This window comes from Sus scrofa, chromosome 5, assembly GCF_054392235.1.
Source record: "Sus scrofa isolate SSC_HxYL_T2T_F1_AM1 chromosome 5, Sscrofa_HxYL_maternal_Yorkshire_Landrace_v2.0, whole genome shotgun sequence".
NCBI classification, from domain to species: Eukaryota; Metazoa; Chordata; class Mammalia; order Artiodactyla; family Suidae; genus Sus; species Sus scrofa.
In genome coordinates this window covers 56,232,742-56,256,418 of record NC_139387.1, presented here as the reverse complement: position 1 = coordinate 56,256,418, position 23,677 = coordinate 56,232,742, and the positions used below count along the sequence as shown (strand labels likewise).

Genomic DNA, 23,677 nt, shown 5'->3' with positions numbered 1-23,677 from the left:
ATCACTTCCATTTTCACTGCTTCCTATATATTTGTATGAGTATTCTACAACTGTCCATCCTGTTGATGACAACTGAATTATTTCCAAATTTTGGCAAATACGAACATTTCTTCTGCAAACATTCTTGTACATTTCTCCCGATACACAAATGCATCTATTTCTCTGGGACACATATATATATTATGATTGCTATGCTTAAGCAGAGGTCTATGAATTCTACCTGTAGCAGATCCAAAAGTAGTTGTTACACTTTATATTCTGACCAGCACTGTATGTGTGCTGCCATTGTTCTGCCTCCTTGCCAATGCTTTGGCCTGCTAGTCATTTCAGTTTACATGATATATGGGAAATCTCTGTACCTTCTGCTCACACAGCTGTGGACCTAAAACAGCTCTGAAAAAATAAAGTCTATTTTTAAAAAATAATGCTGAATGGGTATGATTTTCAATCTAAGGAATCCGTCTCTATTCTCAGGTCATAAAGTTATTTTCTTAGATTTTCCTATAGGACAATCTCTTATGTGAGATTCTCTTAGTATTTGGCCAACTGAATTTGATGTGTAGTGTGAGGTAGGGATCCAGTTTCACTGCTTCCATAATTATTAATTTTCCCAATAGCTTGTATTCTTTCTATACTGCTTTAAAGTACCACCCCCATTTTATAAAATGTCCATATATGCAAGTCATTTCTGAGCTCTCTAGTCTTTCTCCTTTATCTATCTCTGTGAACAGTGCCATACGTACTGAATTAACAGATTTATAATATCTAAAGGACAAATAATTCTACCTATTCTCCCGTTTTCATGTGTCTTGACTAGTCTTATCTTTTGCATTTTAGGTCAACTTGTCACATTACACACACACACACACCCACACACCCAGACACACACCACAAACTAACCAAACAAATAACAAAGAAACAAAAGACAAAACAACCAGTTGGTATTTTGATTGTGATTACACTGTACTTATAACTCTACTTGGGAATAAGGGACAGCTCTACAATATTGGATCTTTCAATACATGAACATGTATTATTTATATTACCATTTTTTTCAGCCTTAAAAATACTCCTTAAAATTTCACAATTCTTTCCCCATAAAGATACTACATACCTCTTATTAGTGAATACCAGGTAAAAAGTGATGCTGATATACAGGAGTACAGTTGATTTGTGTATATTGCATTCTACGCATCAACGTTGTTAAATGCTTGTATTAATTCATATCTGCCAATAATAGTTTCTTTTTCAATCCTAATAATTTTATTTATCTTGCTTTATTGTATTGGCTAGGATCTCCAGAAAAAAAAAAAATGCTAAATAACAGGGTGATAGCAAATACCCTAATGTTGTTCTTGATTGCAGAGGAAAGCTTTCAACAGGTTACTATTTTATTTTATGTTTGCTATAGGTATTTCATGTCACAGTAAGGAAGTTCTGACTTTAGTTTTCTAAGAACTTTTAAAAAATAAGGAATAGATGACACATTTTATTAAATGCTTTTTCTGCATTAGTTGAAATAATCATGTGATACTTTCTTTTAATCTGTATTACATTGGCTGGTTTTTTTACATGTTAGCAAACTTTGCTTTGCTGGAGTAAATAAACTTGCTCATGATTAATGATTCTTTTTATATATCGCTGAAACTGGTTTGCTAACATTTGGTTGACAGTTTTTCCATCTATATTCATGAAAGGAACTTGCCTGCAAATGTCCTTTTTCATACTATTCTTGCCAAGTTTGGTATCAAGATTATATGATCCTTATAAAATAAGTGGGAGATCATTACCTCATCTATTTTTTGGGGAAAAAAAACTTATATAGGATTAGACTTATTTCTTCCTTAAATTTGCCTGTGAAGCCATCTGGGTCTGGAATTTTTTTGCAGGAAAATTTTTGACTATTGAATTATATTTCCTTAATGTTTATAAAAATATTCAGGTACTCTATTTCTTTTTTGAGTAAATATTGCTTAGCTATACTTTTCTAGGAATTTGGTCATTCATAAAACTCGTGTTTTCCAATGTAGACTTGATAGCGTAAAGTTCGTGATATTTATTATCGGCTGTTCAACAATGTCTGCACATCTGTTGTGATGTCACCTTTGTCATTTCTGTTATGGGTCATCTGCCTCTTGTTGCTTGCTCAGTCTCATCAGAGATTTAGAAAATTTACTCATCTTTTGCAACAATCAATTTTTGGCTTCCTTACTTCTCTTCTTTATAGTTTATTTCTCACTTTATTTAAATAGCTTTTTATTCATTTCTTCCTTTTATTACTTTGGGTTTGTCTTGTTATTGTTGTAATAAATACTTGGCTTATTATTTGTCATTCTTTCTATTTTTTTTTCTAAGACATTTATCATTTATTTAAGGTAAAAATTTCCCAGTAAATACTTCTTATAGGAAATCTGCAGTTGCTACATGTGAGATGTTCATTTTTAATTAGTCTAAAATATTTATAATTTCTATTGTGATTTCTCTTTAATCTTGAAGCTTTTCTAGCTACATTTTTGTTATTCATCTGCAGCTTAATTTCACTGGTATAATTCCAGTTCTCTGAAAACAGTTGAGGCATAATTTATAACTCAGCATACGGTCAATTTTTGTAACTGTTCCATGTGTTCTTCAAAAAAATGTGAATTTTGCAGCTGTATACAAGTGTCTATATAAGTCTATGGAGATCCAGTTTCTTAATCTTATCTTTCAACTTTATTCCCTCACTGATTTTTTGCTCATTTTATTTCATCAATTACTAAAGGAAGTGAGTTAATATCTACTGCCGTTGTAGATTTGTTTATTTCTCCTTGCCATTCTGTCAAATTTTCCTTAATCTATTTTAAGGTTACGTCATTAGGAGCACTTAGATTTAATATTAGTCTACCTTCCTATTGCATTGAAACTTCAATCATTTATAAAATAACTCTTTCTAATAATGGTTTGGGTTTAAAGTCTATTTTGTTTAATTAGAGTAGTTACACCAGCATTCATGTGGTATATGTATGATATAATTTATCCAACTCTTTTCCGTTATTATTTATGTTTTACACAAGAGGATTCCTATCAGTGGTTAAGGAATGCCAACAGCAGACAGTCGCTAAGTGGTACAATCAGGAACTGAGCCCAGACAGTATGTTTCTAAAGTTCATGGCTCTCAACATACTGCTTCTCTTACAAGTTCCAAAGAGTGAAGTCAGCTTAGGTTGGAGGTGGTGGTGGAAACTACTCTCATTCTAATTTCTGCAAAGAATTTATCACAGGTTGCTATCTAATTGTGATTTTTCACGTAGCTTTGAGTTAAATTCTCACTCTAATATTCTATGGCAGTATAATACTTTTTAAAATCCTTAAAAAAAAACATTGTTAATCCAGAACTGCAGCACTCAACCTCTTTCTCTTATACACAAGAAAAAAAAAGTCTTTAAAGTTTTGCTCTTTGCTTCTTCCATTGGCATGACTATTAGCAACCTTCACTTGCTTGTCAAATGCCACTGAACACTATCTCAATCTGCCCTAACCTAAAAGAGATAGCCAGGCTGCAATATGATCGATATTTCTAAGTGACTGTATGGCTCTACTGAGAAGTAAAGCTTCTGCAACCTGAATGTATATTTGTATGTGTGTATACACACAAATTTAGAGATACACTATATCTTTAGTGAAGATTTTGGCTTGTTACAGTTAACACTGCATTATACATAATTTTATATGTCTTTAAAAATTCATTAGAAATATTTTATTGACTATAATATGAATGTATTCAGATTTATCCAACTATTGCTCTATTGCTGGACAATTTAATCAATTTCAAATTACTACCATTATAAATATATGGAAATGATCATATTTATATAAATTTTGTCTCCTTTAATTATTTCATTAAGTTAGGTTCTTGGAAGGGAAACTGCCAGATACTGTCAGTTGGGCCCTAATATCTAGTTTCTTCTTTTCCATGGTAATAACTCCCCCAAACTTATCTTCCAGAACAAAAGCTACATCTTCCAAGCTGTTTTTAAGTGTAGCGTGGTCATGGACAATGTTTTAGCCATTGGAATATAAGTGGAAGAGGTATGGACACTTTTCAAAAGATGTCCTTCAAGGGAGGGAGCATGAATCTTCTACAAATATTTCCTTCCTGTTGCTAGAATATGGATACTGGATCTTCCAAAACACTAGGCAAAAATCACATGTTCAGAGAACCAGAGAAAAGATGAAGGATCTTGGTCCCTAAGGACTGTAAAACCACCTAGCCAGCTCTTAACTGCCTACAAAGACTTCCCATAAGAACATATAAAATTCTATCTTTTTAAAGCAAGTTGGATTCCTTGCAACCAAACCTTTTCAAAACTAATAGAGTTAAAATGTTGCTTTGGAAACATTTAAGGCTCTTAACAGAAATATTCACATCACTTTACGGAAATCTGAACAAATATAACCTTTACCCACCACTCCTGAAAGCACCCAACTCCTCACATTCTTGTTACAACATCATTACTGAAAACTACTTTTTACTAGCTAGATCTCATAAGTGGAGCATACCTTTACATTTCTTTCACTAACTTCTTGCATTAGAATTGCATTCCTCATTATTTGTTCCTATACCTCATCATCTTTTAAACTAAGATGTTAGTGTTTTTCTTACAACAGATCTTTACATCTGATGTTTGACATATTTATTAGTAGTAGTCCCAGTTTTCTATTTGCCTTTTTAATTTTATTCCTACTTGGATTTTTACTTGTAAAGCTATAAAAGTTTCATATTGGCAATAACTTGTGACTTACTCCAGTTCTGTTATCACTAAAAATCATTATGTACAATGCTTTCTACCACATCACTTGGATTAATTTGTCTGTGAATATATAAAGCCTTATTTTAAAATTTTTTTAGGATTTAAAAACAATTCAGGTTTTAAGGATGATAACAACTACCACTGAATTTAAGGGTTTTCATGAATAAACTTCTATGTTGAAGGTATAGAAATGTAAGTCATATATTTTTAGAGCAGATTATGAATATATAAGTTTTAGTTCACTCTTGAAGAGGACTACTTTTTCACTACTCTTTTTAGGACTACACAAAAAAATAATTCCTTTTCTCTCTTACTGGTAACAAACTTCTGAACAACAGGATCCCTTCTCTCCAACCTTTTCTGCTGTTACCCATGTGATAGTTGGTCAGCCCCAGGACTATAAAAGGATTTTCAACTGTGGTCAAACTTTCAGTTCCTGTTCCCAAGAGTATAACTTTTAAAAGCATTTCATAAGTGCACACACAGATAGATGCCCACAAAGTTTTTCTGCCAGGCAAACTTGGAAAATATCGGTTTGGCCTCAGCAAAATTGTATTTTCATATGTGTTTAGGAAGACATTCCTTGCAATACTTAATAGTATTATGGAGATTTTTGTAAGATGTGTGATCTACCCATTATGACGCCAAATATTTCTTTTGCAGCAAAAACAAAAAAGTAGCAACGAATATTTGAAGAAACTTTTTTCAGTAAAGAAAAAAGCTTTTGCAACTTTAAGAAATGTGTTATCTCATCAAGAAAATGAAAAGAAATGTTGCTTTCATTTGCCAGTTTAGAAACATTACCTTTGTAATGAGTTTGAAAATTATAATTACAAATTCAGTTGTCATCTGAACATAAAAGACTATGTGTTATAGCTTTATATGCACTTGTCATATATTTTATTTATAAATTAAAAATAAGAGAAGGCACATAAACTTCCATTTTGCAGTAATCAATTTTCTCAAAGGTGTGTATTATGTGTTTTATGAATATATATTTTTCCTACCCAGTGCAGTGCCAAAATTCTCTGTTCAGACTTCAGAATCTTGTAAGTAGATTCAAAGAGGACTCGTGTCATCAGCAAGAGGAACACTAAAAAAAATAACAGTAGAGGATTAACAGTGCACTGTTCCTTTTTTAGAAACTACATCAAGATATGACTCTTTGGAAGCCGGAGATGTCTTTGGTTTTCAAAATAAATTTTATACACATGTAAAAATTTATATAGATACATAAACATAATAAAGTTATTATCTATGGAAAAAGAGGCATTAATTTGACACTACAATGCCACCAGAATTAACATAAAAATTATATGCATAAAAGCTATATTATATGCCTATATACACATTTGCGAATCACCTCAGAAGTTGTTCATTTAATTTTGATATAAATATCTTGAATATGTTTTAGGACAGGCAACATAAAGGGAAATTCTTCTTTCTTGGAATGCGTTATGACAGATTTTTCAGGTGTCCTCCTAGGTCCTTTCCTTGATTCTATGCCAATGTATGAGAGGAATGGCCAGTGTAACTGTCCAGCGGGAGTCATTCAGTATCTCTATATTGGCATTCCTTGCTCTCTATCTCTATGACTGCACTGCCCAGCCAAACTTCAAAAATATTTCTCTTGCCTCTTTCTAGAGTGAGCAGGACCCTGGCTTTGTTACCAGCTCCCTAGGCTAGACAAAAATGGCCTCTGGCCATCAGTTGAAATTCCCAAGAACAGACTTTTGAAAGCAGCAAACCAGTGTGCGGTGGCAGTCACAGGCTTGGTGCCAGCTCAGGCTCCTCCCTATCAGTTCAATTTATAGAAAAGTGAGTAATTCTTCAGTGTCATTCTTATTATGCCATTGATGATTCACAGTTTTGATCAAAAGGTTTATGGTATTAGGAGTAGTTTTATTATCATATTGTTATCCATCTGGAGCATGACTGGGGGGGCGGTGGAGGGATTTTACTTCCAATATCAGATCTTTTGTTAATAATCACAGAAATCATCGCACTGACAGAGAAGATTCTACATTATTTCATTAATTCACTAATTACTCCACTGGAAAGTATTTTAAAACTGAGAAAAGTTATTAATAATCTCAAACATCAGAAATAATGCTACTGCAGTAAAATAAAAGTTGTCTACATACAGTCTGTCAATTCTTTTAAAAAACTTGTTTATTTTCATTAAAAAATTTAATTAAAAGGCATCCCAATTTCTACTTTTTTCAGTTAAGTGAAATTGCACATCAGACCAATTATATAGAGACTGCCAAAGTAAAATTTACTTAAAATGAAATGAAATAAATTTGCCATAGCCTATGTGTGGGCAACATGGAAATACACGGGTGGTAATTTTACCCACAAGAGGGAGCCTGTATTTTTATATTTTTGTCACAGAACTTGAAAAACTTGAATTAAAATATGAAATTTGAAAAAATGTTTGTTGATATCATAATCTCAACATCAGGTCAAGTTTAAGATAGTCAGATTTCAGTTGGCATATTTTTCTTCCACCATGACTTACCAGTATGTCAAAAGATTAGAATGATATTTGGAATTCTTAAAAATTTTCCTACCTATATTGCAATTAGGATTTTTTTTTTCAGCTATAATAATGAAGATGTAACTGCCAAAACAGCCTAAGAGAAAATTCCTTTCAGGTGGTAGTAACATTAGTTGGATGAAATTGACTAGAATTACTATGACTGCTCTACATCCAAATTTAGAAGTGAAGCGATATTTCAGTCATCTTATCAGGAGAGATTTATATACAGCAATAATTTTCTATTTATTTATGGAACAGTAAAACCCTATTTTAAAAATTATGGCGGCCATTCTCACAAGGATGACTTAAAACTTACTTAAGAAAGGGTATAACTGATATCAGGATGAACTTTCCTTTCTTAGAGTTGAAAAAGGATCCTTTTATTAAAAAAAAAAATCTAAGCTTTATTACTTCATATCCTGTAATCTCCCTAAATAATATCTTAAATTACTAAGACTCTCTAAATTAAATATGCTCTGGGTTTTGTAACAATAAAATATATTCATCAACTTAAAAATATATAAAATATATTCATCAACCTTACAAAAAATAATTTTGGTAATTCTTATCAACTGAAAACGATCTGTTCTATCACATCCAGAGACACAATAATAATCCAGCTGAAATGTGTTTTGTGATCCATTGTAAAGTTCAGGAAAGATAGATGATAAAAATGTCCCTTTCCCCCATGGCCTCTTCTCAGCAACTTGACAGTATTATAATAACAGGGCCAGGGAGTTGAGGAAAAAGGGGTTAATCACTTCTGCTCTTCCTTCTGGAATTCCAACCTACCCATTAAATCATTGTTTTTTCTTCCAGCAGGGACTGTGAATCTAATGGACCTAAAATCAATACCTTATAAATGACATAAAAAATATATTCATTTTATGGACTAATGCACCCTAGTGTCTGAATCTTATTTACACCCTCTACTTTAAAAAGGAGTAACAGACCCATTTCTGCCAGTGAAAGGTTACTCAGTCACGCTGGTGACATGCTGCAGAATGCACTGTCATACTAGAGTGTAGCATGAGGGAAAGCTTGGTGGCTGCAAATCCACCACTGCAGAAACTTCAAATCTGGTGCAATGCACTGGTTTTAAGGAAACGCAACCAGAAAGGAGCATGCAGGTGGTTTCCAAGAGATTCCCATGTTCTGAGGTGCATTTACAGTGTCTCTTGTTTCATAACTTCCATAAAATTTTCGGTGCATCAAATATTACAATATTGAAAAAACAAACATAACTTCCACTTAACAGTGAATTCTATAATGATTTAGGAAGCCCAATAAAACCCTAAATGCTCACTAGCATACGAAAGAGATACTAGCCAAATAAATGTAGTTGGTGTGAGATCACATTAAACCATTGTCAAAGACGAGCTCTGGGAAGACTGAGGGCATTTCATCACAGTGAAACAACCAAAAAAGACAAAGTGACTATCTTTTTAATTACATATCAAGAAAATATGCTGATGAGAAAGTTTTATATTTACATATTTTTTTTTTAATCCTAAGAAGCCACACACTTACTTTCACAAGCCATCCTTTCCCTCAGAAAGTATTATGCTTAGTTTTAAAAAGAAAACTTCGGTTTACAATCTATTGGTAACTTTATTTTAAGAACATCTATGATTAATATTTTTTAAGATGACAAACAGAATAGCCCTGTAAAAATGCAAAGATACATGCAATGCAAAGATAAAAATATGGCCAAAAAGGAAAAAATAGAAAAAAAAATGCTAAGAACTAAAGGAAGACTTATTTTCCTGGAAAAATAGTATTCGACTCACTTTTTGTTTCAATGGGTACAAAGTGCAAGAATCAGAGAATAACAGATAGGGAAAGCAACTTTAAAATATATTTTTTGAGAGAATTCTAGCAACAGGTCAGCATGAGTTTTCCTGTTCAGTTTTACTGGCTTAAAATCCATAGAGTTATAAAACTACAAAAGAAAAAAGAAAAAAAAACTGTTGTTCTTTATTCCATTTGCCAACCAGAGTCATTTATCCCCTATTAGATAAAGTATAATAGACTCTACCGAAAGGGTCATTGGCCTTCCATTTAATGATATTGCCAGCCCCAATCTGCATTTTCCCGGCAATGTCCCTCAACACAGAATAAATGGCTGATCTCTTCACAATAACAGCTGATTTCTATTTATTAAGCTAAAAAGGTCACCATTTTCTACGGCTGGGCCGCCCTGCACTATTGATAATTTTATGCATAAACAAATGGCAAATTTGTGCCACATAAATATGCATTAGCAATTACTTTTTCCTCGGGCAACGCTCACCGCATGCAAATGTGTACCTCGCAGGGCCTGGTAGCTTTTGTTTTAGCTCTTGAACAGTGAAACAAAAGAGCACAATAAACAATTTTAAAATTGCCAATCAATAAGCAATGCAAATGCAAAGGTAAATGGCAAGAAACTTGCTTGGAAACAACTAAACAAAAAGTAAGGTGGGGGATGGTGGAAGGACTTTTTTTTATTATTTCATTTCTTTCTCTTTCATAGTGAAAAGGCTAAAGTCCTCTTGATACAACAGCTAGCTAGGCTGGTGCTAAAGCAGATGCCAGATGGGGAAAAGAGAAAATATACACATGTTGAATCAACACACACACGTACACATACACACACCCCAAAAAAGGAGGTCCAGGAAAAACTGTGTTCCTATATGATTTCAAATGTATCACTTATTCAAATGTCTGCTTTTTCAATTTCAGGGATTCAAAGAATTTTTAAAGTGGGAGGCATTACAGAGATACATAGCCAAATCTTAATTCCACTGCACTTTGCCATGTTGCTGTTTTCTAGTATCACCTGCCTCAGACAAAGAGAATATACATGATCAATAAGCAGGATATTTCTAGGGACATGAGGAAAAGAAGTAAATGAGGAATATACAAATGAAAAATAAAAAGCATCTCATAAAACATCTACATACCCTCAGATATTTAATAGCAAAAACTTTTATCTCAAAATGACACAAGAATTACATTGGACATAAGGATAGAGCGAGAAGAGGCTAATAAGGAAAGAAGGAATGGGGTAAGAAAGCCTAGGTGGAAAAAAGCATTAACTAACTTAAACATGAAAATGAATGACAGCTTAAGAAAAAGTTGAATATCTTTTAATGAAAAATGAGCTTTAATAAGAGGGAGTTTTGTGCACTCTACCATGTACCATTCTAAGATCCAGGACCCTTGGATCTTCACAGAAACCTCTATAGGCTGGCACATTTCACAGCACAAGCCACAGGAAGGTTAGGAAATTGTATTGTTACTTAAGGCTGTGCTAGATCAGAGCTTGACTCAGTGTAGTGCCAGACCTTGCTGCATCACTGCTGCGTAATACTGCCGTCCACTCCTTAAAACCCATCCACTTTGACCCAATTGAAAAATCAGTTCTTCAATATGTTGCTGGCTTTGCCTTTGTATAAATAAGTCAAACTGTATTTAAAAAAATTAAATTTGGGACTTACACCAGTTTTTAAAACTAAGTTATTAAAATACTTCAGCTCCTGTAAAATACACGAATACTAAGAGTTCCATCGTAGCTCAGTGGTTAACGAATCTGACTAGTATCCATAAGGACGTGGGTTCGATCCCTGGCCTTGCTCAGTGGGTTAAGGATCTGGCGTTGCCGTGAGCTATGATATAAGTCACAGACACGGCTCAGATCCTGCGTTGCTGTGGCTGTGGCGTAGGCTGGCAGCTGCAGCTCAATTCAGCCTCTAGCCTGGGAACCTCCATATGCCATAGGTGTGACCCTAAAAAAATGACGAGACAAAAAAAACAAACAAAAAAACACATGAATACTAGTTTGTATATTAGTATGAAGATACATTGGTACATGTACACTGAGGCCATGCCAGAGTCTTAATAACCATTTGAGAACAGAAATACTGTTTCTAATCCCCATCTTTATCTTAATATAATTAAAGGTTATACTATTAGCCAGTATTAACAAGAAATGGTAAAGATAAATATTCTTGGCCTAAATGCCAATAGGCAAACCTGAAAATCTAAAACCAGCAGGTAGCTCTGTCCTGTTCAAAGCCAAGATAAGCCTTCACAGGGGCCTCTCGGAAACCCAATATGGATACTAAACATCAAACTCATCCTTCAGAGAAGGCAATGAAACTTCTCCTGGCAATATTTCCCCTGGTCAGTGTTGGAAGATCAGGCCTATTGCTAACACATAAAGTGCCTTTGTATTAATTAGTGAAGAAGCCCTTTAGGTGGACAATTCAGAAAACAGGATGGTCTTGGAAGAGACTGGATTTTTTTTGGTTAGAAAAGTATTATTTCTAGTATTAAACCCCATTTTTTTAGAGTTAAAGATTTTGGAGAACCTACTACCCACTTATTTTATTATAAAAATAATACAGATGGATTCCAATATTTTATGTATTAATTCCAATAATTACATAACAAGCATACTCCCATTTTGCTATGTCTTGTTTTAATTTCCAGTTTTCATAGTTGGACACATAAAAACTTGTGAATTTTTTTCTGTATCAACTAAATCCAATAAATGTGTGCTGTAGAGTATTACCATGGAACAGTCCAAGTTCTCATCATCACCATTCCTCGCCCAATTCCTCACTCTCTATACAAGGTAAGAGTTTCAAACAAAAACCATGAATATTCCAGCTAATCTGGAGTTTGAAAGGTATCAATGCTTGTGCAGTCTACTATGTATAACGCAGGTAAATGGAAGAATGCGGGAAGTGCGTAAAAAGCTAGGTGTGTTGTATGGACACTTCAGTATTCAAAGGCTCAGTGCGGCAGAGGTGAGGTCAAATAATTACACTGTGTGTCCCCAAACACACTTTTTTTTTTTTTTTTTTTTTTTTTTTTTTTGCCTGCGCCTGTGGAATGAGGAAGTTCCTGGGCAAGGGACTGAACCTATGCCACAGAAGTGACAATACTAGATCCTTAACCCACTGAGCCACCAAGGAACTCCCCCAATACCCTTTAGAGCAACAAAATTAGGTTTACATAGAGGGTAACTTCTGAGGGGTTCAGAAAGGCAGAGAGGGCAACAGGAAGTTCCAATCAGGACTAGAACTTCATGCAGGAGGAGAGTCCCTGCTTCATTTGTCCTGGGTGAGGGTCTGCCAGGCTCTTTGCCTTGGATCTGTTCTTTGTTCACCTCCTGCTCTGCTGACCTCTGACCTGGACTGACCCCTGTGGGCCAAGTTTCCCAGGTCCCCAGGCAACTAGTTGGCTTTGAGGTGAGGTCAGCGACTGGGAGGGGACTGGAGTGAGGTGGTGCGTGGTCCTGGACGTGGGCTTGTGCATGTTCTTATGCGTCTCAGACCCTCTATCTCCCTCTCTTTCATTTACTTTTAAAAAACATTTTATTATAGACAATGATATATTAAAAATAGAGACTTCAGTAAAACAAACGCCCATCCATCATCTCCAAGGTTCAACACCTAACATCCTTCTGCTGTTTGAATTTCTCCCTCTCTTTCTCTCCTTTGCCAGGTGTCTCAGGCAGAAGCTCCATCTTTACCTCGCTCCACCTCCTGCCAGACAGATCCCCAGGGTTCTAGCTTCCATCCAGTGACCCTGGTAAATTCCCTCCTCCCTTTGTCTCCAGCATAAGGGTGGTAGTAACTTCTTCCTGCTCCTGACCTCCAGGTCACTCTTTTACAATTTATTATTGTTAATGTGTAATGATTTTCCAATATTACATGCCCCTTTCTAAAATAATCACAGTGGTTTCTGTCTTCCTGCTGACCATAACGAGTGTTTATTTTATTTTACTTTATTAACACTTGCTGGCAGAATCATTATTCATCACTTACTTATAGTTCCTTTGAAGCAAGTCAAGGCCACCTAAACTATAAGACATTTTCAAAAGCATAGAGCCTAGGAGTTCCCTAGTTGCTCACAAATTAAGGATCTTGCATGTCACTGCTGTGACTCAGGTCACTGCTGTGTATGGGTTCAATCTCTGGCCCGGAACTTCTGCATAACGCAAGTATGGCCAAAAAAAAAGTAAAGGGCAAAATGTATGGAGCCCAGAATGTTGGTCCAATGTTGTCCATGCCTGAAGTATGACTCCCTAGATAAAATAGTCATCATGTATTCATGTACCAGACAATCTAAGCATTCTATATCTTTTGTCAATTGCTTATTTATATCATTTTTTTACTGACTTGTCTTAATCCATGAGTCAATGAAGGAGTACTGGAGACCTACTACTGCTCCTAAAAATTCTAGCTCAGTGCCTAACATTTTGGGAATCTGGCCAGTCTATTTTAAGGAGGTGGTCCAGTCTATCACGAAAATACATTTTTCCAATGGTAGACAGCAGAGATGGGTTAACCAAGTTTATGGCTTAGATAAGACATGTTTAACATGTAGGCATTTGTTTATTCATAACAAAACATGATCTTCTGATGTTAGGAATGCATACACACATAAGCACACACACACACACCCCCACACCCATAAAAATGACTGATGTTAGATGGCTCTTACAAAATTACACTTTGAAAAATTATGGGACTATGAATCAAACATATAGATTAAATTTCCCTGAAACAGACATGTGCTTAATAATTAATGGGAAAGGATACAAATAATATTTATGATTTTATCTTACTCAAAACACTTGAATAATTATGCAGTAATCATATAGCTGGATGAAGACATACTTATCAAATCTGAACTCTAATCTGTGAAGAAATTTTAAACATAAAAAGATCACAAAGTCGAAATAAGGGATTTAAATCCACACTGAAACTTTAGCCTACTTTAATATAATGTTTTGTTTATAAAAATATCTAGATGAAAACATATGTTTCAAAGATAGTTCACAAGTCTTTGTAATTTTTAATGGCAGAAATCACAATGTAGGAGTTCCCGTCGTGGCGCAGTGGTTAACGAATCCGACTAGGAACCATGAGGTCGCGGGTTTGGTCCCTGCCCCTGCTCAGTGGGTTAACGATCCGGCGTTGCTGTGAGCTGTGGTGTAGGTTGCAGACGCGGCTGGGATTCTGCGTTGCTGTGGCTCTGGCGTAGGCTGGTGGCTACAGCTCCGATTCAACCTCTAGCCTGGGAACCTCCATATGCCGTGGAAGCGGCCCAAGAGATAGCAACAACAACAACAACAACAAAAAAGACAAAAAAAAAAAAAAAAAAAAGAAATCACAATGTAAGCAAAGGTGTTCCTGCTGTGGTGCAATGGGATTGGTGGCATCTCTGGAGCACTGGGACACAGGTACCATCCCTGGCCCAGCACAGTGGGTTGAAGAATCTCTGGAATAGCCACAGGTGTGGCCTACATTGCAACTGAAGTTCAGATCTGATCCCTGGCCCAGGAACTCCATATGCCACAGGGGAGTCAAAAAGAATTATAAAAAAAAAAAAAAAAAAGACAAGCAATGGAAAAAAGAATACATTTAATAATTGTAGAGTGTTCAAACCAAAGTTAGATATATCAAATGCTCAATGACAAGGCAATATTTCAGATACTGGTTCCAGAACTCTTTTCTATCCAAAAGATAGTGAACTGGATGACTAAACAGTCAATCAGGAACACAGTAGGTATGAAAACTGTGCTATAACAGGTACAATTAGGAGCAAAAGATACATTCAACCCTACAAAGATCAAACATAAGAGTAAGAGAGGAGGCCAATCATTAAGTTCAAGCCAATATCTGAAGGACTGAAACTTGGAAAAGTATAAACTAGATATATCATCTCATGCTCCACATGAGAACGAAGTATTGTTTATGTTTTGTTTTTGCTTTGATGGCAGGGTTACGACACGGTAGATTTCAGTGCATTTTGAAAAACTTTTTTTAATGAGTTCTCTAGCTACAGGATTGATGGAAGGAAGCTAAAGAATTTAGAGTTTAAGCAAGGGCTGGATTCAGGAAGAATGGGTCACCTTCTGGCTTTGATACTTACTATTCAGGTAAGCTTCAACACAGTCATTTAACCTGTCTACGCCTCAGTTTTCTCATCTGCAAAACCTTCCAAATATATCCTATACTGAAAAAGGGTGTAGCAGATCAAGCTGGAACATCCTGCAGAGGTCTGAGAAGAGAATTTCTGAGTGGAATGGTGTGCGGGATCATCCAGCTTTTAAAATCCATTCTAACCTGAAACTAAATTATTCTATTTCTCAGAGTTCAGGCATATGTTTTCATACAATTTCAGGCAAGGAAGGCTAGCACTGAATATTTAAAAGGGGGAAAAGTCTGTGGCAATTCTGCATTACAAAAAAAGGTTTTAGCATCAGATAAAGGATATTCATTTTTGACCCAAGATAAAGCTATTAAATACAACTCAGAAAGTATTTTTAGTCAGTAAAAGACACATCATATCATAAATCAGGTATATGGATACTTGCATCAGCAATATCCATTTTGAATAAATTTACAACATTAATTTTATTTTCTCCCCTTTAAAATCTCTAGTTACTCAATTCATAGAACTTCTTGGATCCTGAAGAAGCATGAACAAAGTACTTATGCTTTTTGAACACTTGAGTGTTGCTTCCTTGCTGCTGTCAGCCAAGACTTTCCACTACTCCTTCAACCGTGCCTTCTGTCACAGCCACTCAGCACATGGCAACCAAGAACACAGAAAACTGAGCTAAGCAGGGCTAAAGGGCAGCTTCAAAAGAAGTGATTCTCAAATCCTTTTTTGTGATGCCCTGGGGTTCCTCTAGTTATTTCAGGAATGCTCTAAATTTTTCAAGAAATTCTTTAAACGAAATCATTTTACTTTTTCTCATCCTAACAATTACAGAGCTCTTTAGCCTTTTCAAGGCATTTTCATTTAAACTATCAGATCTGGTCCTCACCGTGATTCTTAAAGGAAAGTATGACAGGGGATGATCCCTCTCCTACAGATTAAAAAAAAAAAACTCAGAAAAATTATGACGTGACCCCCGTGGCCACATGAAAAAGGCAAGAACCCAAGTCCGGCCTTCTCTCCTTTCCACCACGTTCTGCAACGGTGCACATACAGTACTTTTCAGAACTGGCGGAGAGGTCATTTTGAAATCCTTCAAAGTCTGGAAGCATTAATTTCCTTCTGTGGCTGTGAACGTTTACCAAGATTATGCTACACTCTACCTTCTTATTCATTGATAGATGTTCCCATTTTAAAAAAATGGAAACAACACAGTGATTCTCAACTGAAGGTGCTTTTGCCCCCTGGGGAATGTCTGCAGGCACTTCTGATTTTCACATTTGGGGGGTGGGGTACTATTGATATCTAATACATAAAAGCCAAGGATGCTTCTAAATATCTTGTAGTACACAGAATAGCTCCCACCACAAAGAACTATCCAATCCAAAATATAAATAGTGCTGAGGTTGAGAAACCTTGGTTTAGCAGTGTTTTTACTTAAGCCATTGGTCTCTTTATTTTTGTTACATAATCATAATAATGCTTTCAGATTGTAACATTTGCTGAGTGCTAATGACTGGTTTGGCATTAGGCTATCAGCTCTTGGGTAGTCACTAATTCCACAAAATGCCCTGTGCCTTAATCTTTGCTGTCTGGCAATATGTTGAACAGTGGTTCAAGTGACAGAGGTCACCATTACTGAGATAAATGGATCATAAAATAATTCGTCATGGTATTTATAACACTTTGCTTATAAGAATGTTGAAAACAAAGCAAAGCAAATGGGCAAAGTCAGAAGCACACATTTCAATGATAGGAAATAAAAATGGAAATTTATTTCAGTTAAGGGAGTAACCTTTGACTTTCCTGTTACATACAGCTTAACATTAAAAAAATTCACCACAATGCACACCCAATCTTAAAAATGAATTTGGTTATCTTTTTATGTGCTCAAACTATTTCCATAAGCATTACCGTAAGTCAAAATACTCTCTTTGCAGAGAAGGCTGTCACTCTTTGCCTTTGCCCTGTTACATTCTTCCCTGAAGCAAAGGCTCTCAACTCCATTTCCTATGGATAGGGTCCAGGGGACTTTCTCTGGACTGAGTTCCACTCTTCGTATGAGCCAGGTAAGAGTTCCCACCATGGCTCAGCAGGTTAAGGATGCTACATTGTCTCTGTGAAGATACAAGTTTGATCCCTGGCCTGTCTCAGTAGATTAAGCATCCAGCATTGCTGCAAGCTACAGCATAGGTTGCATTGCATATGCAGCTCGGATCCCATGTTGGCATGCCTGTAGTGTAGGTGGGCAGCTACAGCTTCAATTCAACCCCTGGCCCAGGAACTTCCATATGCTGTAGGTGTGGCCATAAAAATAATTTTTTTTAAATTAAAAAAAAAAGTGAGTCAAGTAAAAGCCCTGATTCTGAGGCAGCAAGTTGTCTCAATTATAAAGATGCACCACACTCTTTCCTATGTAGTATTTTGCATTCTTAGCCTTTACCTTTTGGTGTCTTCAGATATGTAAGCACTTGAACAATGAACTAGGGATTTAGAAACTTAACTTTTTTTAATTCACATATCCCATTGAGAATCTGGAGATGGCTACAAAACCACCTTTTAGAAATATAAATTTTCATGTTAAAAGACCATTTTCTATGGATCTTTTGTGTTCGTGTTCTCTTCTCACAAGTGAAGGCAAGCTAGCTTTCTTCAGAACTACCTTTTCCAAGATATTTGTATAGATGACAGAGGTAGTGTCTCCCTCCAGGGCAAAGGGGAGGGCAAAAGTCTACTGTTCACTAACAGGGACAATGTCTACATAGTGGGAAAGGTTAGGCATGATTACTGCCTGATATAAAAGAATCAGGTTCCCTAAGCTCAGGTTTTCTCCCCCTTAAGTATAAGCATCACCAGGCTCTCTCTGAATCACCACGTGGGAATTAAGGTTCAGGGAACTGGTATAAATGCTAATACTTTGGCTATTATTATTGCTGTAAGTCTCTGATCCAGAATTTTGATGTCTTCTGCCAATATCTGTGAAACTGTGGTAGGCTGATGTATTAGCTGGCAAGCAGGGTAAAAATCTCAGACCATTCACAGTTCTTAACAGTGCACACAAGCAACGATAAGCATACTCTTTTAAAAGATGGCCATTTTGCCATATGCATACTATTGTATTTGGAACGGATGGTCAATGGGGACCTGCTGTATAGCACTGGGAACTCTACTCAATATTCTGTGATAACCTATTTGGGGAAAGAATCTGAAAAACAATGAATACACGTATATGTATAACTGAATCACTCTGTTGTGCAGCAGAAATTATCACAACATTGTAAATCAACTATACTTCAATAAAACTTTAAAAAATAAAAAAAAATCAAAATAAAAAAGATGGCCATTTTGTCCCATATCTAAATTCAGAAAGTTAAAAGGATCTGTTTTTATTTCTTAGTCAGTAAATATAATGGAATCACTATACCTTAAAAAAATCACATAATAAGTTTATTTCAACAAAATGTATTTGGCTAATAATAATAATAGTAATAGCATTAACTGAGTGCTTTCTATAGGCCAGGCACTTTGTTAGGAGCTTAACAAATATTACTTACTAGTTAGCTTATTCTGACAATAACACTGATGAGGCAGCCATTATTATTCTTGTTCCACGGGAGGAAACAAACACCTAGGTAAATTAAGCAACTTAGCTAAGACTATATAACCAGTTGGTGTTGAATCCAGGTTCAGAGGTGGAACAAGAATCAGTTTGTCTTTTTAATTAATTTGCTTTTATGCATTCCACTCAGGCCTTACACTGGTGGTACGAAGTTGGTTCCATGGCCCTGAGGGACTCCTGCTTTAAAGGGGGAGAGAAAGCAATAAATAAATAATTTCAACAGAGTGCCATAAGGGCTTTGATGGAATAAGTATACACAGGCGAGGGGCCAAGCCTCCCCTGGGAGTCAGCAGTAACTTTCCAAACAAAAGGACGAATGAAGTGAATCTTAAAGGATGATCCGGAGTAGGCCAGGTGAAGAAACAGAGGTAATGCATTTCCTGATTTTTACATGTGAGGAAAGTGAAGCCCAGACACAAGGCTAAAGTCATATGGCTGCTTTGAAAAGCAGGATGGCAGTTCAATGGCTAATGAACTTTTATTGGACCCTGCTGTCCTCAAAGATCATTCCTCACTTTTTATCAGGCAATAGGCAATGTTAGTATTATCTCATGTTGATACTTTCATTCTTCTTCTTTTATTCTTTTTTAAAAATCTGAAGTCATTAAGCATTGGGCATTCAAGGACATAATCCATGAAAATAGTGTCAAAGAGTATCTCTTTTCTAAGATGGACACGGCACATCGCAAAGTATTTAAAGAGTTAACAAATCACTTAGAAATTTAAATGTCATTTTCTGTTAGAGTTTATTGAAGGACTTAGCATGATTATAGAAAAAGTTCCAATAAGGTCAACATCAATGTTCCAAAGGCATGAGCAGGTAAGCTAAAGAGAGATCAAATAAATTGTTTAAATGTTACAGCATAGGTAGTTCTCACGAATGTCTCCGCAACCAGTCTAACTTCCATTAACATAGTTAGAAAGTCTCTGATATGAAGAAAATTACTATAACTTCAGATATTACTCTAAGGAGATATTGCTGTAGAATAGAAATGAAGAGATGTAGATAAATCTGCTAATGTTCGTCTTATTCACATAAAGTGTGCATACAGGAACAGAAAACAGAAGCAAGAAATACAAGAAAATGATGCCCAAAATTTGAGTCCAGGTGCAATAATTTCTAAGTTACTAGTATAGCACACTTGTATATATTTTAATAGAGATTCAATGTGGTTTAATGGACAATACACAGAATTGGGGAGTGAGGTCACAAGGAGTATATTTATCAAAACAGCAAAATGTTACCACCATATTGTTGACTGGTTAGAGTCTGATTTTTTAGGACAGTAACACCACCTCCACCACCACAAGTATTTAGTGTCACCATAAGAAAGACACTAGGATGGTTGTTGGAAAAAAATGGAGATGAATATGCCCTATAGCTGCCAGTGGTGGAGTGAAGAGGAAGCCAGAAATAACACATAAATACTATAATTCATCCAACAAACTTTTAGGGAGAGCCTGCTCTGACCTAGGCACTATGATAGACTGACGACTAAAGAAATCTAAGTGAGAGGTGCAAGTAAGGATTGGAACTAAGGTCAAAAAAAGGTGTTCAGAGCTTCTTGCATTTCAAATACAGTTGTTTCCAATTCTTATCTGAGTCAGAAGTAAGCAATGGAGATGGGGTACCAAGATCAATGACAGTCTAGGATCAGAATCACTGACATCAATCTTATCAATAGTATTCAATCTTAACAAACCGAGGGATTACATTATGGGTGAAAAAATGGATATTTTTCTATGGATTTTGACTAAAAAGGAAACTAACACTTGAGGCTTCATTACTTGAAAAACCAACTAAAGTTGCATAAATAAAATTTTGGCCAGGATTTTAAAAAAAACATTCAGAATCACACTTAGGATACTCTATTAATTCAAACAAATCCCTAGTCATGTGGCAAGTCATGCTTTTCAACACTTACAGAATATCCAAGGATGTGGTTGATTCATCACAATTTTAAACCAATATAATGATCACTAGATATGTACCATTTATCCAACTGTTGCAGATGTGTCTTTAAGGGGAGGATATAAATTTTGTGAGGCCTGAAACCTACATGATTTTGGATGCCTTCTTTAAAGATATACAAAATTATGATCTCTTCATTTTAACCATAATTTCACATATGGAATTTTATGTACAGAGTAGAATTTTACAGAAAGCCTTTCATAGAGAGACTTACAGACAGAAGAGAAAGACAGTTTAATCTTTCCAATGGCATAGTTGATAGAATTTTATTGTTGTCCTTGTCAGAGACAATCATGAAAAAAGAGTCTTTCATCTTTACAGTTTGTTTTTATTAAGGCAAGGGAGAATTTGGGGGCTATACCAAATTCTTGAAAACCCTTATCAAGTTTCTTATGGGATCATAGGATTTGGAAAATTTTTCCACAGAATAGCCTCTGGTGCCATACCTTCAAACCCAGTTTCTCTTCCAGGACCTACATACTCCCAATATCTGGTGACAGAGAGCTGTTCCTAACATGGTTCCTAAAACTTGCAGTTACACTGGCAGGCGAGCACATTCCCATCACGGGACAGCTACTAATGACATAACCATGGATGAAAGTGACTGGATAATGTCACTATTTCCCACTCAACCTAAACAAGGTGTATCTCCAAATCAATTTTCCTTTACATGATCCCCAAATGCCTGAGTCATTCCAACACTATACATAAAGGCGAAAAGTGATGGAGAGGAATTTGGAATACAAATAGATGGTGATACTGATCATTCTGCAAACTTAACAAAAACATATATCCATGTGATCACTTAACTAGGACTCAACCAAGGCCTTAGAATGGAGTTAAGCTTCCCTCATTTCAAGGTAAAATTGCTCAGGTTCGTGTTAAAGCTTTTTAATTTTTGTGACTTGAAACTTCAGGTGGTTGCACTGGCCATCAGTTAAATCAGTTAACATACACTATTATGAGGCATTCCTGTTGTGGCTCAGTGGGTTACGAACCCGACTAGTATCGTCGAGGATGTGGGTTCAATCCCTAGCCTCACTCAGTGGGTTAAGGATCCAGTGTTGCTGTGACCTGTGGTGTAGGTTGCAGATGTGGCTCAGATCTGGCGTTGCTGTGGCTGTGGCACAGGCTGGCAGCTGCAGCTCTGATTCAACCCCTAGCCTGGGAACTTTCATATGTCATAGATGTGGCCCTAAAAAGAAAGAAAAAAAAAAGAAATACTATTATGTTGTAAATCTATTATAACAATTCTTTTAAAACTCACATAGCAATGGCTGTGTCTCCAAAATGAATTGTCAGCATAACATACAAATACCTCTGGACACATCACTCAGCAGAGAGTACAAAAAGGTATGAACAAATCAAGGACTGCTAAGTGGCAAAAAATAATAATAATAATAAATCAAAAAATTAGAAGAAAAGAAACTTAATGAATTTTATTATTTAGAGGCATATATTAATATTCCAGAAAGTGGGCTGGCAGGACTGTGAGGCTTTACTGATTTTCCACTTTCATTCTAATCGGTTTAAGCCAAGAGGAGTAGTACCACCCACCCCCTGCTGACACAGCATATTGATTCCAGTTCCTGAAAACTGAATTATAATTTTCTACTTTACTGTGAAAACTGTGTTGTTCATTAAGTTCTTTAACATGTCTCCTCCCCAAATGGCATGCATTATCAAATTTAGTTATCTCTTCCGATTGTCTTATAGCGTGTCTAGTGAAATAAATCACAACACAATAATAAATAGTAACAGAATGGAAACAGCTACATTCAATAGTAAAGCACCATTTTAACATTATTCCAGCCAACTTAAGTTACACAAAATAATAAGATATAGAAGCTGCTCCTATAAAAGCATTAGAAATGCATGCATTTGTAACTACAGATTCAGAATGCCAAACAGAATTCTGATGTAGGGACCCTACAGAATTTGATCAAACGTATCCATCTGTTTGCCTTTATGTAAATAATGCTCACACAACCAGTGCTGGGACCTCTTCTAGGACAGGCCTTCAGACTTTCATTACATCTGTCACTTCCCCTGTTTACAGCTGCCTCCTCAGTAACTGGCGGGGCTTTCTTCCTAAGCATTCAAACAGCATCCTGAAGAAACAGCACCAGGAAAAAGCCATTTCTCTGTTTCTCCTCTCTCTACCTGATTTCTGCCTCAGTAACTAATATTAATATCCAGTGTAATACCCTTTTCATGGAAACACTTTAAGAAAGCCCTTTTGGTTCCTCATTTCCACTTCTTGAACCCAGAGGGGACCATTTCATTAGCAAATGTGAACATCTTCAAGCAAGCGCTCACACTGAGAAGCAGAGAGCCTCTCCCACTTTCCACTGCTCACATGTGGCTCAGGAAATGCAGTCATCAGTGCACAGTATCCAGCCATTTGCAACAGTCTACCTTATTGACGCCTCCAACAGAATCTCTGAAGGGAACAGCTATACACTTTAACCTTTACCTATGGATAGATTAGATTGTTTCAGTGGCTGTATTTGACTGAAGGGAACTGTGTGGCCCTGAAAATAAAATGAACTTCCTGACAAAGGGATGAAGCTGGCAGCAGTCAAGCAGGGAAATTGGATCTACGGAAACTGGAGGATGCACAGCTGCTGGTCATGCAATTGGCCTATCACTCCATTTTCTTCCAGAAGATATGTCAGGTCTTCACACCCACGAAAGGCAAAATATGAAATTTTACTGACACAATGTAGTATAGGAAACAGACGAGCATTCCCAAGTTTGCAGGACTTTACCTTTAGTAAGGCTAAATCTATAGTACAGATATATAAGAA

At 36.0% G+C, this 23,677-nt stretch overlaps 1 long non-coding RNA gene across 8 annotated transcripts in view; it reads right to left on the bottom strand.

Annotated features, from left to right (window-relative positions):
• Positions 1–23,677, bottom strand: part of LOC146403381 (uncharacterized) — a 479,111-nt gene that overhangs the window by 197,193 nt on the left and 258,241 nt on the right. For all 8 annotated transcript variants that reach the window (XR_014803745.1, XR_014803744.1, XR_014803743.1 and 5 more), the window contains one exon: positions 5,798–5,883. This is a non-coding gene — a long non-coding RNA (uncharacterized LOC146403381). The remainder of the gene's footprint in view (positions 1–5,797; positions 5,884–23,677) is intronic.